A 14,107-nucleotide genomic window follows, 5' to 3' on the forward strand; every position below is an offset into this window, starting at 1 on the left:
AAACCACAATGTTTCACCTCACCCTGGTTAGAATGGCTCTCATTCAGAAATCTACCAACAATAGATACTGGAAAGGTTTGGGGGAAAAAGGGACACTAACCCACTGTTGGTGGAATGCAAACTGGTTAAGCCACTATGGAAGTCAGTCTGGAGATTCCTCAGAAACCTGAAGATAACCCTACCATACAACCCAGCCATCCCACTCCTTGGAATTTACCCAAAGGAAATGAAATTGGCAAGCAAAAAAGCTGTCTGCCCATTAATGTTTATTGCAGCTCAATTCACAATAGCTAAGACCTGGAACCAACCCAAATGCCCATCAACTGTAGACTGGATAAAGAAATTATGGGACATGTACTCTTTAGAATACTATACAGCAGTAAAAAAAATGAAATCCAGTCATTTGCAACAAGATGGAGGAATTTGGAAAACATTATGCTGAGTGAATTAAACCAGTCCCAGATGGACAAATATCATATGTTCTCCCTGATCAGTGGCAACTAACTGAGCACCAAAGGGGAAACCTGTTGAAGTGAAATGGACACTATGAGAAACAGTGACTTGATCAGCTCTTGTCCTGACTGTTGATGTACAATGTAATGCTGTATCCATTTTAGTATTTTTCTTTATTCTAGCACTATTGGTTGAACTCTGTAATTAACACACAATTATTCTTAGGTGTTTAAATTTTAACTGAAAAGTGATCCCTGTTAAATATAAGAGTGTGAATAAGAGAGGGAGGAGATGTACAATTTGGGACATGCTCAATCGGACTTGCCCCAAATGGTGGAGTTAGAAACATGCCAGGGGATTCCAATTCAATCCCATCAAGGTGGCATGTACCAATGCCATCTCACTAGTCCAAGTGATCAATTTCAGTTCACAATTGATCACACTGATAGATCTAAGAGTCAAAGGGATCACACAAACAAGACTAGTGTCTGCTAATACTAACTGATAGAATCAAAAAGGGAGAGAACGATCCATCATGGGAAGCGGGATACACAGCAGACTGATAGAATGGCAGATGTCCTAAACAGCACTCTGGCCTCAGAATCAGCCCTTAAGGCACGCGGATCTGGCTGAAGAGCTCATGAGAGTATTTTAGGCATGGAAAGCCAAGACACTCTGGCAAAAAAAAAAAGAAGAAAGAAAGATCTCTGCGAGTGAGATCCCAGTGGCAAGATCAGGTCATCAAAGAAGGAGGTACCTTTCTCTGAAGGGAGGAGAGAACTTCCACTTTGACTATGACCCTGTTGAAAAAAGATCAAAGTCAGTGAACTCAAACGGCTTCCATAGCCTTGGCAACTCATGACTAGAGCCTAGGGAAATTACTGACTCCATAAACAAGAGTGTCAAATTGTTAAGTCAACAACAGGAGTCACTGTGTACTTACTTCTCAGTGGGATCTTTCCTTAATGTGTTGTCCATTGTGAAGTAATGCTATAACTAGTACTCAAACAGATTTTACACTTAGTGTTTCTGTGTGGGTGCAAACTGATGAAATCTTTATTTAATATATACTAAATCAATCTTCTGTATATAAATATAATTGAAAATGAATTTGATGTGAATGGAATGGGAGAGGGAGCAGGAGATGGGAGTGGTGCGAGTGGGAGGGTAGTTATGGGGAGGAGAACACCATTGTAATCCATAAATTGTAATTTGGAAATTTATATTTACTAAATAAAAAGAGACAATATAGGATGTGAGAAGATGGTTAGTGAACAAGCAGGGCTGGTTGGATATTTGTTGAGTGAAGACCAAATGACCTTCTGCATAACTGTCCAGCCCTAATAAATAAGCAAGGAAGACTGCCCTGAATACATAAGGTCTCCAGAGCATTCACAGAAAATACATATTATGAAAAAAATGCATGCATTTCAAACATTTTTGCACCAAAATAAGCTTACCCTTTTTAAAATTTTTCTAGGAAATTTTTGAAGTTCTCTCATATGAATTTTTCATCAGACTGGATTTTTCTCTTAAGCTGAATCTCTTGAGGTACAGAATATATCAAATAGGTTTCATAAATGAGCAGCTCAACTACTCACCACCATTTATAAGACTGTTTTAGAACCAAATCCACTTGTAAAATAGTGAGTGCCTTGGTTTCAGAAGCAAAAGTTGAAAAACACTATAATAATAGAAAAAAAAATCAGCTGTTCTTTCCAGAGGGGCCTTCTGTTGGGACCAAGTTCATGCTTTTGACTATCTCTGCCCAGCATATATGGTGGCAAGAGTTGTGAGCTTATCTTACCTTAACAAATCCCCCTACCTCTGTAGATACACACCTAAGGCTCACTTCAGCTCTGGTGGAAAACTATCATGAGGTCGGTCCCCCACCATGCAGGTGCTGTTCTACCACAGATATGTCAAGAAGGTAGTTTGAAGGCAAGAAGCCAGCCTAGGGGAGGCTAATCTGGTGGCCTTGATGGTGTTTGGGGCCCTCACTGCTACCCTGGTCTCAGCCACCATGTTGTTCAGGATGAGTTGACCGTATGGAAGCAGATGATCATTGGATGATCAGGGGTTAACACCCTACAGGAAATGCTGATCCCCTTTACCCTCAGTCCTGCAGACAGCACAGATCTGTCCTCATAGGTCCTCCACAGTTCTGTGCTGGAGGAGGCATTGCAAAGTTGCCTCCCACAGTGGATGAGGTGTATAATTCCTGATGTGTTCAAAACACTTCAAGTATTTAGGGAGAATCATTAGGAATTTGATAATTTGCTATTGATATAGTTACTGAACTATCATGGTAATCAGTTAAGTATAAAATTTCTGATTTCATCCAGTGCCAGCATCATTTTTCATTACATTTTATTTTTATTTCCAAAAAGATGCAAACATGACATTTTGATACGTTTTTTTCAGCATTAATCCATTCATTCATAAAACTTTTAATTCAAATGCAACAAATTGAGGCATTTAAGAATAAATATTCAGGGCCGGTGCTGTGGCACAGTAGGTTAATCCTCCACCTGTGGCACCAGCATCCCATATGGGCTCCAGTTCTAGTCCTGGATGCTCCTCTTCCAATACAGCTCTCTGCTGTGGCCTGGGAAAGCAGTAGAAGATGGCCCAAGTGCTTGGGCCCCTGCACCCATGTGAGAGACCAGGAAGAAGCTCCTAACTCCTGGCTTCAGATCAGTGCAGTTTCGGCCATTGTGGCCATTTGGGGAGTGAACCAATGGAAGGAAGACCTTTCTCTCTCTCTTTCACTGTCTGTAACTCTACCTGTCAAATAAATAAAATAAAATTTTTTAAAAAAAGAATAAATATTCAAAGCTATCTGATTCCAGAAGAAAAAAATCAGCATCTGAAATCATTTCAGCCTATCTGTGAATTTTCTTACATAATATCTCAATAAATTAGATGTTAACATCAAGGAAGCTGGCACTGTAGCATAGCAGGGAAAGCCACCACCTGCAGGGCTGGCATCCCATATTGGCACTGGTTGGAGACCCAGCTAGCTGCTCTACTTCTGATCCAGCTCTCTGCTATGGCCTAGGAAAGCAGTACAAGACAGCCCAAGTCCTTAGGCCACTGCACCTGAGTGAGAGACCTGGAAGAATCTCTTGGCCCCTGGCTTTGGACCAGTGCAGCTCTGACCATTGTGGCCATCTGTAGAGTAAATCAACAGATAGAAGACCTCTTTCTCTGTCTCTGTCCCTCTGTAACTCCGCCTTTCAAATAATAAATAAATAAACATTTTTATAAAATCAAGAAACTTCTTGCAAAGCTGTCACTTTGCCAGGATGTGTAATTAATTCATTTTATAATTTTAAAAATAAAACATAAATTACATTGCTTAATAGAAAATGCCTCAAGAAATCCATCTTGTAAATAAAGAACTTAATGTGAAAGTCAATGTTATTGGATGAATGCAGGGCATCCGTCACCTGACTCTCTCTATATCTCAAGTGAGAGACACCAGTTATTGCAAAAGTAAAGAATTATGTGGCCAAAATAATCCACTGCACTGTACAATGCCAGCCCTTCACCCAGACTATTTAAATTACAATATTGCCCAGAGGAGTCAGGTCAGAATATTTCCAAGGCTTCCAAGTTGAAATATAACATGTAGCCAGGGGTGAGAACTCATGTCCTGGTCCTCTGTCTCTTGCTGTTTTTTACTTCCACATTCAGTTAGCATAGTATTGCAGTAACAAAAACAATTAAAGAAACCACAATCTTGAAAGAACTAGAACTAGCACTCAGCAGTATCAGTCAAAGGCCCAAAATGTTGGGTTTGTTGTTGTTGTTGAGTCTTTCTTTGCTAGTGTTCTGCAATGTTCATCCTGCCTCCTGTCCTTTCCTCTCTAGCCTCTTTAGAGCTCCTCAAAGTCTGAGTATTTGCAAAACCACTCAAATCACATTAATGTAAGTTAACATATGATTGCACTACTTGAAAATTATACAAATATACGGGCATAAATTAAATTTCCATCAGTAAGTTTATGGAAAACATGCATTTTTTCAATAAGTTCCTGAAGACTTATATCCTAAAAAAATATTACCTATACTATTAATATTACCAAAGTGTAATTCCTTGTTTCATTCAAATACAATAAATATTTTTTGTTTTATATATGAAATGAAGAATTTGCACAATAACAAAATTGAGCTTTTGGTACCACATTTCTTATTAAGTTATTTTAAATAAATATCTGTACTTCATTTAAAAATTATTTCCTTTGAGGCTGGCCACATGGCATAGTTGTTAAAGCTGTTGTCTGCAGCTCTGGCATCCCATATGGGTGCTGATTTGAGATCCAGCTGCTCCACATCTGATCCAGCTTCTTGTTAATATGCCTAGGAAAGCAAGGAAGGATGGTCCAAGTACTTGGGAGACCTGGAAGGAGCTCCTGGCTCCTGGCTTCGGTCTGGTCCAGCCCTGGATATTGGAGCCATTTGGGGAGTGATCCAGGGAAGATCGATCTCTCTCTCTCTCCCTCAATCTGCCCTTCAAATAAATAAAAAGAATCTTTAAAAAATAAAAAAAATCCTCTAATTGAGAGGCAGAATAACAGAGAGAGAGTTATGTTTTGAAACTCTAAGGACTGGGATAGGTAACAAGTAGGAGCCTGGAATTCCATCTGGGTTTTGGACACAGATGGCAAGGGCCTAGGCATATCTGCTGCCTCTTAAGCTGCATCATGAGAAAGCTGGATCAGAAAAAGAGCAGCTGAAACTCAAGACAGCACTACAACATGGGATTCAGTGTTCCCAAGTGGTGGCTTTACCTGCTGTGACATGTTTTACCCTTTTATATTCTTTTAGAATCAAAAATATACCTCCCTTCCTTTTAGACTCCATTAAATTTACTGTTAGTGATAAGTCATGCATGGATATACAGGTAAATAAATTGATATTGTTCAGAAAGTTAGAAATCAGGCCGGCGCCGCGGCTCACTAGGCTAATCCTCCGCCTAGTGGTGCCAGCACACCGGGTTCTAGTCCCAGTTGCCCCTCTTCCAGGCCAGCTCTCTGCTGTGGCCAGGGAGTGCAGTGGAGGATGGCCCAGCTGTTTGGGCCCTGCACCCCATGGGAGACGAGGAAAAGCACCTGGCTCCTGGCTCCTGCCATCGGATCAGCGCGGTGCGCCGGCCACAGCATGCCGGCCGCAGTGGCCATTGGAGGGTGAACCAATGGCAAAGGAAGACCTTTCTCTCTGTCTCTCTCACTGTCCACTCTGCCTGTCAAAAAAAAAAGAAAGAAAGAAAGTTAGAAATCAAACTGCTTGCTACATAGATTTCATTTGAAAGATATAAATAATATAGTGTGAACTTATTTTGCCTGACAATTTTATTTATGGTAGAAAGTAAGGCCTACAAATGTATCAAAGATGATATTAATGCTAACCAAAATATGTTATTTTTATCTTAGAATCTAATTATTCCATTCTCCATTTTTTTTTTTTTTGGACAGGCAGAGTTAGACAGTGAGAGAGAGACAGAGAGAAAGGTCTTCCTTCCATTGGTTCACCCCCCAAATGGGTGCTACAGCTAGTGCACTGCACCGATCCGAAGCCAGGAGCCAGGTGCTTCCTCCTGGTCTCCCATGCAGGTGCAGAGCCCAAGCACTTAGTCCATCCTCCACTGCCCTCCTGGGCCACAGCGGAGAGCTGGACTGGAAGAGGAGCAACCAGGACTAGAACCCGGGTTGCCAGCACCACAGGCAGAGGATTAGCTTAGTGAGCTATGGTGCCGGCCCCATTCTCCATTTTTCTGACAAGTCACTATTCATGAATGTAGTGAGTCTCAGCAGGGGCGAGTGTTGCAATACCTCAGGGATACTGAAAACCTGGCAGTGACTGAGGAAACTGGCAGCACTAGATTCTCATTATCAGGCAGTGTTTCAGGACATTGCTGCTGTCACTAGTTATGCAAACTGAGTACCTTGAAGCAACACATTGATTTTCTTACAGTTCTGTAGGAGTCCAATAGAGAGCTCATGTGTTTAACATCGATGTGAGCATGACTGTTGCTGTTGATTTCTGAACAATGTTGCAGTGGATTCGTTTCTGAGAGGAGCAGCATGGTGGGGGCAAGAGGCACGGAGTCACCACACAGACCCCGGGAGTCAGGTGAAAGCAGGCTTGAGGCGAGCAGCCCGCAGTCTTGTTTATTTCAGTTGGAACTACATCTTATATAGCCAAGACCAGCCAATCTGGTCAAGGGGTGGTCTATGTCCCAACCAATCACTGCCTGTTGCCAGGCAGTTTAAAATGCCATCCAATTGCAGCCTGCTGCCAGGCAGTTTCAAATCCATCCAATTGCAGCCTGCTGCCAGGCAGTTTCAAATTCATCCAATCACAGCCTGTTATCAGGCAGTTTTCAAAGCCATCCAATCACAGCCTGTTGCCAGGCAGGCTCCATTGCCAGGTGGGTTTCAAAGCCATTCCTGAGTAACTGACACTCACTTGCCAGTGGCCACCTTGGCATGGCCTTCTCATTCCACCACACATGACTACCTTTCTTCTCAGAGTTTCTGAGAGTGTCTAGGGGGAGTATCTATTCCCTTGCTTTTCCCAGCTCCCAGAAGATTCCTATATTATCTTGTTAGAGAGCATTTAATCTATTTTTTAAATATATTATTTGTTTACTTAAAAATCAGATTTATAGAGAGGCAGGGGCAGAGAGAGAGAGGGGCCTTCCATCTGCTGGTTCACTCCCCAATTGGCTACAATGGCCGAGTTACACTGATCCAAAGCCAGGAGCCAGGAGCTTCTTCTAGGCTTACCACACAAATGTAGGGGCCCAAGCACTTGGGCCATTTTCTACTGCTTTCCCAGGCCATAACAGAGAGCTGGATTGGAAGTGGAGCAGCCAGGACTCGAACTGGTGCCCATATGGGATGCCGGTACTGCAGGTAGCAGCTTTACCTGCTACAGCTCCACCATTTTTGAAGGTAGAAAAATGATAACTTTCATTGTCCTTCTGTAGTCACAGAAGGGAAAGCCGTTAATGACACCCATAATTGGATTTGGTCCACCTGCTTTATCCAGGCTAACCTCCTTTCTCCAAGGACTTCATGCAATCACATTTGCACTTTTTTTTATGATTTATTTATTTACTTGAAAGAGTTACACAGAGAGAGGAGAGGCAGAGAGAGAGAGAGCGTGCAAGAGAGTTCTTCTATCCAATGGTTCACTCCCCAATTGGCTGCAATGGCCGGAACTGAGCCAGGAGCTTCTTCAAGGTCTCCCACATGGGTGCAGGGGCCCAAGGACTTGGGGGCCATCTTGTACTGCTTTCCAAGGCTATAGCAGAGAGCTGGATCTTCTGGGTCTTGAACCGACACCCATATGGGATGCCAGTGCTTCAGGCCAGGGTGTTAACTCACTGTGCCACAGCAATGGGCCCTGAACTCTGTTTTGCCCTATACATTAACAGGTTTGGGGGATTTGGACATCTTTGGGGGGGACTGTCTGTTACATGTGCGAGGAAGAATTCTCCCACTTATTCAATAGCTCCTCCATTGAGGAACACTGCATTGCAGGCAGAATGTAGTGCCTCCAAGCCAAACTGATAATCATCAAGTTTTTTTTTTTTTTTTTTTAAATCTGCACTCAATTCACTTACATAGCACTCGGGATTTCTTCACTATCTTTATTCACCTATTTTGTAGTTTCTGCCTGGAAGAAGCTAAAATGGCAACATTACAAGATGAATCATCATGACATTGGAGATGCTAGGACATAGATCTAGTGCTCTGAGCAGGCACATGATGTCTTCCATTTTCAATCCCTGAAGAGGTCTGCTGCTGCTGTAGTCTATCATCCATGATGCCCACTTGAGGTCATATTTATGGGTGCCTCCTAACTAACCATCTTTTTCTTTCCTTTCTCCTACCTATTTTTTAAATGTATATACAGGACAGAGGCTGGTGCTGTGACGCAGAAGGTTAATCCTCCACTTATGGTGCTGGCATCCCATGTGGGCACAGGTTCTAGTCCCGGTTGCTCCACTTCTGATCCAGCTCTCTGCTATGACCTTGGAAAGCAGTAGAAGTTGGCCCAAGTACTTGGGCCCCTGCACCTGTGTGAGAGACCCAGAAGAATCTCCTGGCTCCTGGCTTTGGATTGGCTCAGCACCTGCCATTGTGGCCATTTGAGGAGTGAACCAGCAGATGGAAGACCTTTCTCTCTGTCTGTCCCTCTCACTATCTGTAACTCTACCTCTCAAATAAATACAATCTTTAAAAAGAAGTATATATACAAACTAATAATAAGATTAGAAAAAAAGAGCACAACATATGAGACAGCTTGAAGATATAAAAAAGATATCTTTTTAATTACTTACTTTGGTGATGAATTTGCACTTAATTCAGGAAACCTAACATGATTACAATGTTCTCATCAGAAATTTCCTTAGTATCAGTGGCTTTCAGGATATTATCTACATACCGAAATGTAGTTCTTTGTATTTTTTAAGATTTATTTATTTATTTGAAAGAGTTACACAGAGAGAAAAGGAGAGGGAGAGAGAGAGAGAGAGAAATCTTCCATCTGCTGGTTCACTCCCCAATTGGCTGCAATGGCCAGAAATGTGCTGATTTGAGGCTGGGAGCTCAGAGCTTCTTCCGGGTCTCCCACATGGGTGCAGGGGCCCAAGGACCTGGGCCATCTTCTATTCTTTTCCAGGCCATAGCAGAGAGCTGGTGCCCATATGAGATGCCGGCACTGCAGGCAGTGGCTTTACCCATTATTCCACAGCATCAGCCCCAGTTCTGTGTATTTTACTTCTCTTAATGAAAAACCTAGGATTTCTTTGAAACCTAGGATTTCTTTGAAGATAGTAATTGTCAAACACTTTGGGTAAGACAGTCCAGTGGTACTATTGCTTCTGGTGGGAGTCTAGGTCCTCCCACTCTATAGCAAATTTCCTTTGGGATTCAGAATGTAAAAGGATGAACAAAAGTTTTCTTGTTAAATACAACATTGTATAGAACTCACTATCCTTGGGTAGACTTGCCAAAAAAGTGTAGGAATTAGGTACAAAAAGATGTATGTCAAGACCATATTGATGAAATTCTGAAGATCTTGGATAGTTCTTTATTCTTGAATTTATGGATTATTTTAAAAGATTTTTTTATTTATCTGAGACAGAAAGTGACAGAGAAAGGAAGAGATCTTCCATCCTTTGTTTCACCCCTCCCCCCATTGGCCATGATCATTTGGGGTTGTCCCAGGCCAAACCCAAGAGTAAGGAATTCAATCTTGGTCTTCTCACATGGGTGCAAGGATACAAGTACTTGCGCCATCTACCACTGCTTTCCCAAGCACACTAGCAGGAAGCTGGATCAGAGGTAGAACAGCTGGGACTTGAACTAGCACTCCTAAATGAAGTCTAGTATTGCAGGTGGCAGTTTAACCCACTGTACTGCAATGCCAGCCAAGTTCTTGGATTTAAAAAAGCCTTTGAAATTAATTTTTATTTGTGATAGATCTTCCATCTGCTGATTTACTCTCCAAATCCATACAATAGTGCAGTCTAGGCTAGTGCAAAGCTAGGAGCTGGGAACTCATCTTAGTCTCCTATATGAGTGGAAAGCACCTGACTACTTGAGCTATTACCTGCTGCCTCTCAGGAATCTGGAATTAGAAACAAAGCTGGAACTTGAACCCAGACACTCCCATATAGCTTGTAGGTACCCCAAGCAGCATATTAACCACTATGCTAAAAGCCTCCCCTGTATTTTTATTTTATTTTTAATGATTACAACTGCCCTGTAGTATGTCCTGAAGTCTGGTATTGTGATTTATTTTATTATTTATTTGAAAGGTAGAATTACAGAAAGGCAGAGAGAGAAGTCTTCCATCTGCTGGTTCACTCCCCAAGTGGCCATAACAGCTGGGGCTGGGCCAATCTGGAGCCAGGAGCTTCTTTCAGGTCTCCCACATGGGTACATTTACTGCTTTCTCAGGACATAGCAGAGAGCTGGATTGGAAGTGGAAGACATGTGACTCAACCAGCACCCATATGGGATTCCAGTACTGCAAGAGGCGGTTTTAATGGCTACACCACAGCGCCGTTCCCAATCCATCTTTTTTAATTCTACTCTTACTGGAATGGAGCTGGCTACTCATCACACAGCTTGTGCTCATACTTCCAAGTTAATTCTGCTCAGGATGCTTGGAGGAATCTCTTCCTGTTCAGAGACCAGTATATTCACAAAATAGACATGAACTGAAACCCTTAAGTTTTAGGGACTTGAATCTCAGTGCTATCCTAGTCCCAGTTTATTGAGTCCCCTAACTTAGATGATGTCTCTTTCTTAAAGAGAGCAGGAGCTTCCGGTGTATGCAGAAGGATGGCATTCATGTTTTTACCCTTATTTCCCTGGTAAAGACCTCCAGAAACCTGTTAGTCTCTCATTTTCCTGATAGTCTTTTTATATTATTTGTTTTATCACAGAGATATTCCTTTAGGGTATTTAACACTGCTAACATGGCACCAGTATTGAGCATAACTTTACCTTTGCTACCCACTAAATTTACATCGGATCCTCAGAGATGGTGAGAATCTAGTGGTCTGGAGCCAACTGGAGAGTCCCAAAGCCCTGTCACATCTCTTTTCATTCAAAAGAAGTTGGCATGACTCAGTCCTACCTGATTCCTCACCTATTTGGGTGAGCATTTCAGTTCCCACTGTCTTTGTTTGCAATAAGCACCTGATTATCTCTCAACTTTTTAGTAGCCTTCCTTGTGAAACTTTGGTGGAGGCCATGGTCACTCACCCCTGGAATCTCTTCTGTCTCTGTTATCTTCAATAGAATGGGGGCCACAGATAACAGGGCAGCATTCTTCTGTATTATCTTTTTGCCTTCTTTTTCTTCAGTCACACCTCAGTTGCTAAACACTAAAGAGCACCTCAACTGAGTAGGGTTATCATCAATCATTGAGGCTTTCTCCAGATGTGTGGGATACTCTGAGATACAAAATACATATAAACATTGTGGCCAGTGCTGTGGTGCAATGGATAAAGCCATCACCTACTACACCAGCATCCCATATTGAAGTACTTGGTAGTCTTGGCTGTTCCACTTCTCTTCCAGATCCCTACTAATGTGTCTGAATCAACGGAATCTGCCCCAAGCACCCATGTAGGAGGCCTAGATCAGTTCCAGATTCCTGGCTTCAGGCTGCTGTAGCCTTGATTATTGCAGCTGTCTGGAGAGTGATCAGAATATGGAAGATCTCTAACTCTGTTACTCTGCCTTTAAGATAAATAAATAAGACTGTTTAAAAAGCCACTGCACTTTCCTGGACCTCAGATGCCTTCTCTGCATATGGTCTGAGGTGGTCCTTCAGGCTCTGTAAAAAGGTGAGGAGATTCTCTAGGGTGCAGCTGGACCTCTCTCAGCTGAGGCCAGTTGATGGGTGGGTGGGTGAGCAGTGACATTGCCTTCAGGTAGAGGACCCTAAAGTGTCCCAATTTTTCTTATTCCTTGGGTTTTATTTGGATCCCATTTAGAGTATGTCCCTGGCATGGCCTCCTTATTGAGTCTCTTAACTCCTAATTCCAGCTGGTATTTACCATCCACTTCATCTTTGGCTTTCAACAGAGCAGCCAATTTCTCTAAGCAAGGAAGAGAGGAGTCACCAGACTAGGAATATGTGTCCAGGTTGGATTGTGTGGGGAGAAAATTCCTTTGTTAGGTTTATAAATTTCTCTGGCTCTGTGCTTCACCCTAGATTGTGTATCTTTAAATTCCATACTCAATTATGGAGAGCATGACATCACCATTAATAAGTCTCCCTTCCACACCAGGTATCTGCCTCAGAGAGGGCAGTCCAGGATTATAGCTGGTTTCTAGTCAATTGACTTTTCTCATACATTCATATTTTGATTTAAAATAATCACCAGTGACTTTTCCCTGGGTCTCTTTATTAGCAAATCTTAAAATATAAGTTATTTCTAAATAAATAATTCTGTCAAATATTCTTATGGGTTTCTTACTTTAACCAAAAGAAAACCCATGATTATCTTTGGGATCATCATTTTTTCAAGTGTCTTTGACATCTAAAAGTTCCCGGCTCTTTAAAGTAATCCAACATTTTTTCATAGTGTCTTTGGCAACAACAATGTTGGCACAGCCAAACACTCCACTATCCATGATCCTCTCCTTTGATTATATGTTATCTTTTTTTTTATCTTTTATTTAATGAATATAAATTTCCAAAGTATGACTCATGGGTTACAATGGCTTCCCCCCCATACCGTCCCTCCCACCCACAACCCTCCCCTTTCCCACTACCTCTCCCCTTCCATTCACATCAAGATTCATTTTTGATTATCTTAATATACAGAAGATCAGCTTAGTATACCTTAAGTAAGGATTTCAACAGTTTGCTCCTACACAGAAACATAAAGTGAAAAATAATAGATGATTTTTTTAAAATGATGATGAAATCAGATCAGACCTATTGTCATGTTTAATCCCAGTGAGAGTAAAGTTGGGAATTGATAATTTCTTTTTTTTTTTTTTTACAGAAAATCAGTTTAGTGTACATTAAGTAAAGATTTCAATCGTTTGCACCCCCATAGAAACACAAAGTGAAATATACTGTTTGAGTACTCGTTATAGCATTAAGCCTCAGTATATAGCACATTAAGGACAGAGATCCTACATGAGGAGTAAGTGCACCGTGACTCCTGTTGTTGACTTTACAAATTGACACTCCTGTTTATGGCATCAGTAATCTCCCTATGCACCAGTCATGAGTTTCCAAGGCTATGGAAGCCCCTTGAGTTCTCCGACTCTTATCTTGTTTAGACAAGATCATAGTCAAAGTGGAGGTTCTCTCCTCCCTTCAGAGAAAGGCACCTCCCTCTTTGAAGACCTGTTCTTTCCACTGGGATCTCACTCACAGAGATCTTTTTGCCAGAGTGTCTTGGCTTTCCATGCCTGAAATACTCTCATGGGCTTTTCAGCCAGATCCGAGTGCCTTTAGGGCTGATTCTGAGGCCAGAGTGCTATTTAGGACATCTGCCATTCTATGAGTCTGCTGAGTATCTCACTTCCCATGTTGGATCACTCTCCCCTTTATTTATTCTATCGGTTAGTGTTAGCAGATACTAGACTTGTTTATGTGCTCCCTTTGACTCTTAGTCCTTTCATTATGATCAATTGTGAACTGAAATTGATCACTTGGACTAGTGAGATGGCATTGGCACATGCCACCTTGATGGGATTGAATTGGAATCCCCTGGTCTGTTTCCAACTCTACCAATTGGGGCAAGTCAGCCCGAGCATGCCCCAAATTATACATCTCTTCCCTCTCTTATCCCCACTCTTATGTTTAACAGGGATCACATTTCAGTTAATTTTCAACACTTAAGAATAACTGTGTGATAATTACAGAATTAAACCAGTCATATTAAGTAGAACAGACAAAAAAATACTATGAGGGATAATGTATTAAGTTGTCCATTAGCAGTCAGGGCTATGCTGATCAAGTCACCATTTCTCATAGTGTCCATTTCACTTCAACAGGTTTCCTTTTTGGTGTTCAGTCAGTTGTCACTGATCAGGGAGAACATATGGTATTTGTCCCTTTGGGACTGGCTTATTTCACTCAGCATGATGTGTTCCAG

The sequence above is a fragment of the Oryctolagus cuniculus genome, chromosome Y (genome assembly GCF_051225735.1).
Source record: "Oryctolagus cuniculus isolate XC-2025 breed Fujian yellow rabbit chromosome Y, ASM5122573v1, whole genome shotgun sequence".
NCBI classification, from domain to species: Eukaryota; Metazoa; Chordata; class Mammalia; order Lagomorpha; family Leporidae; genus Oryctolagus; species Oryctolagus cuniculus.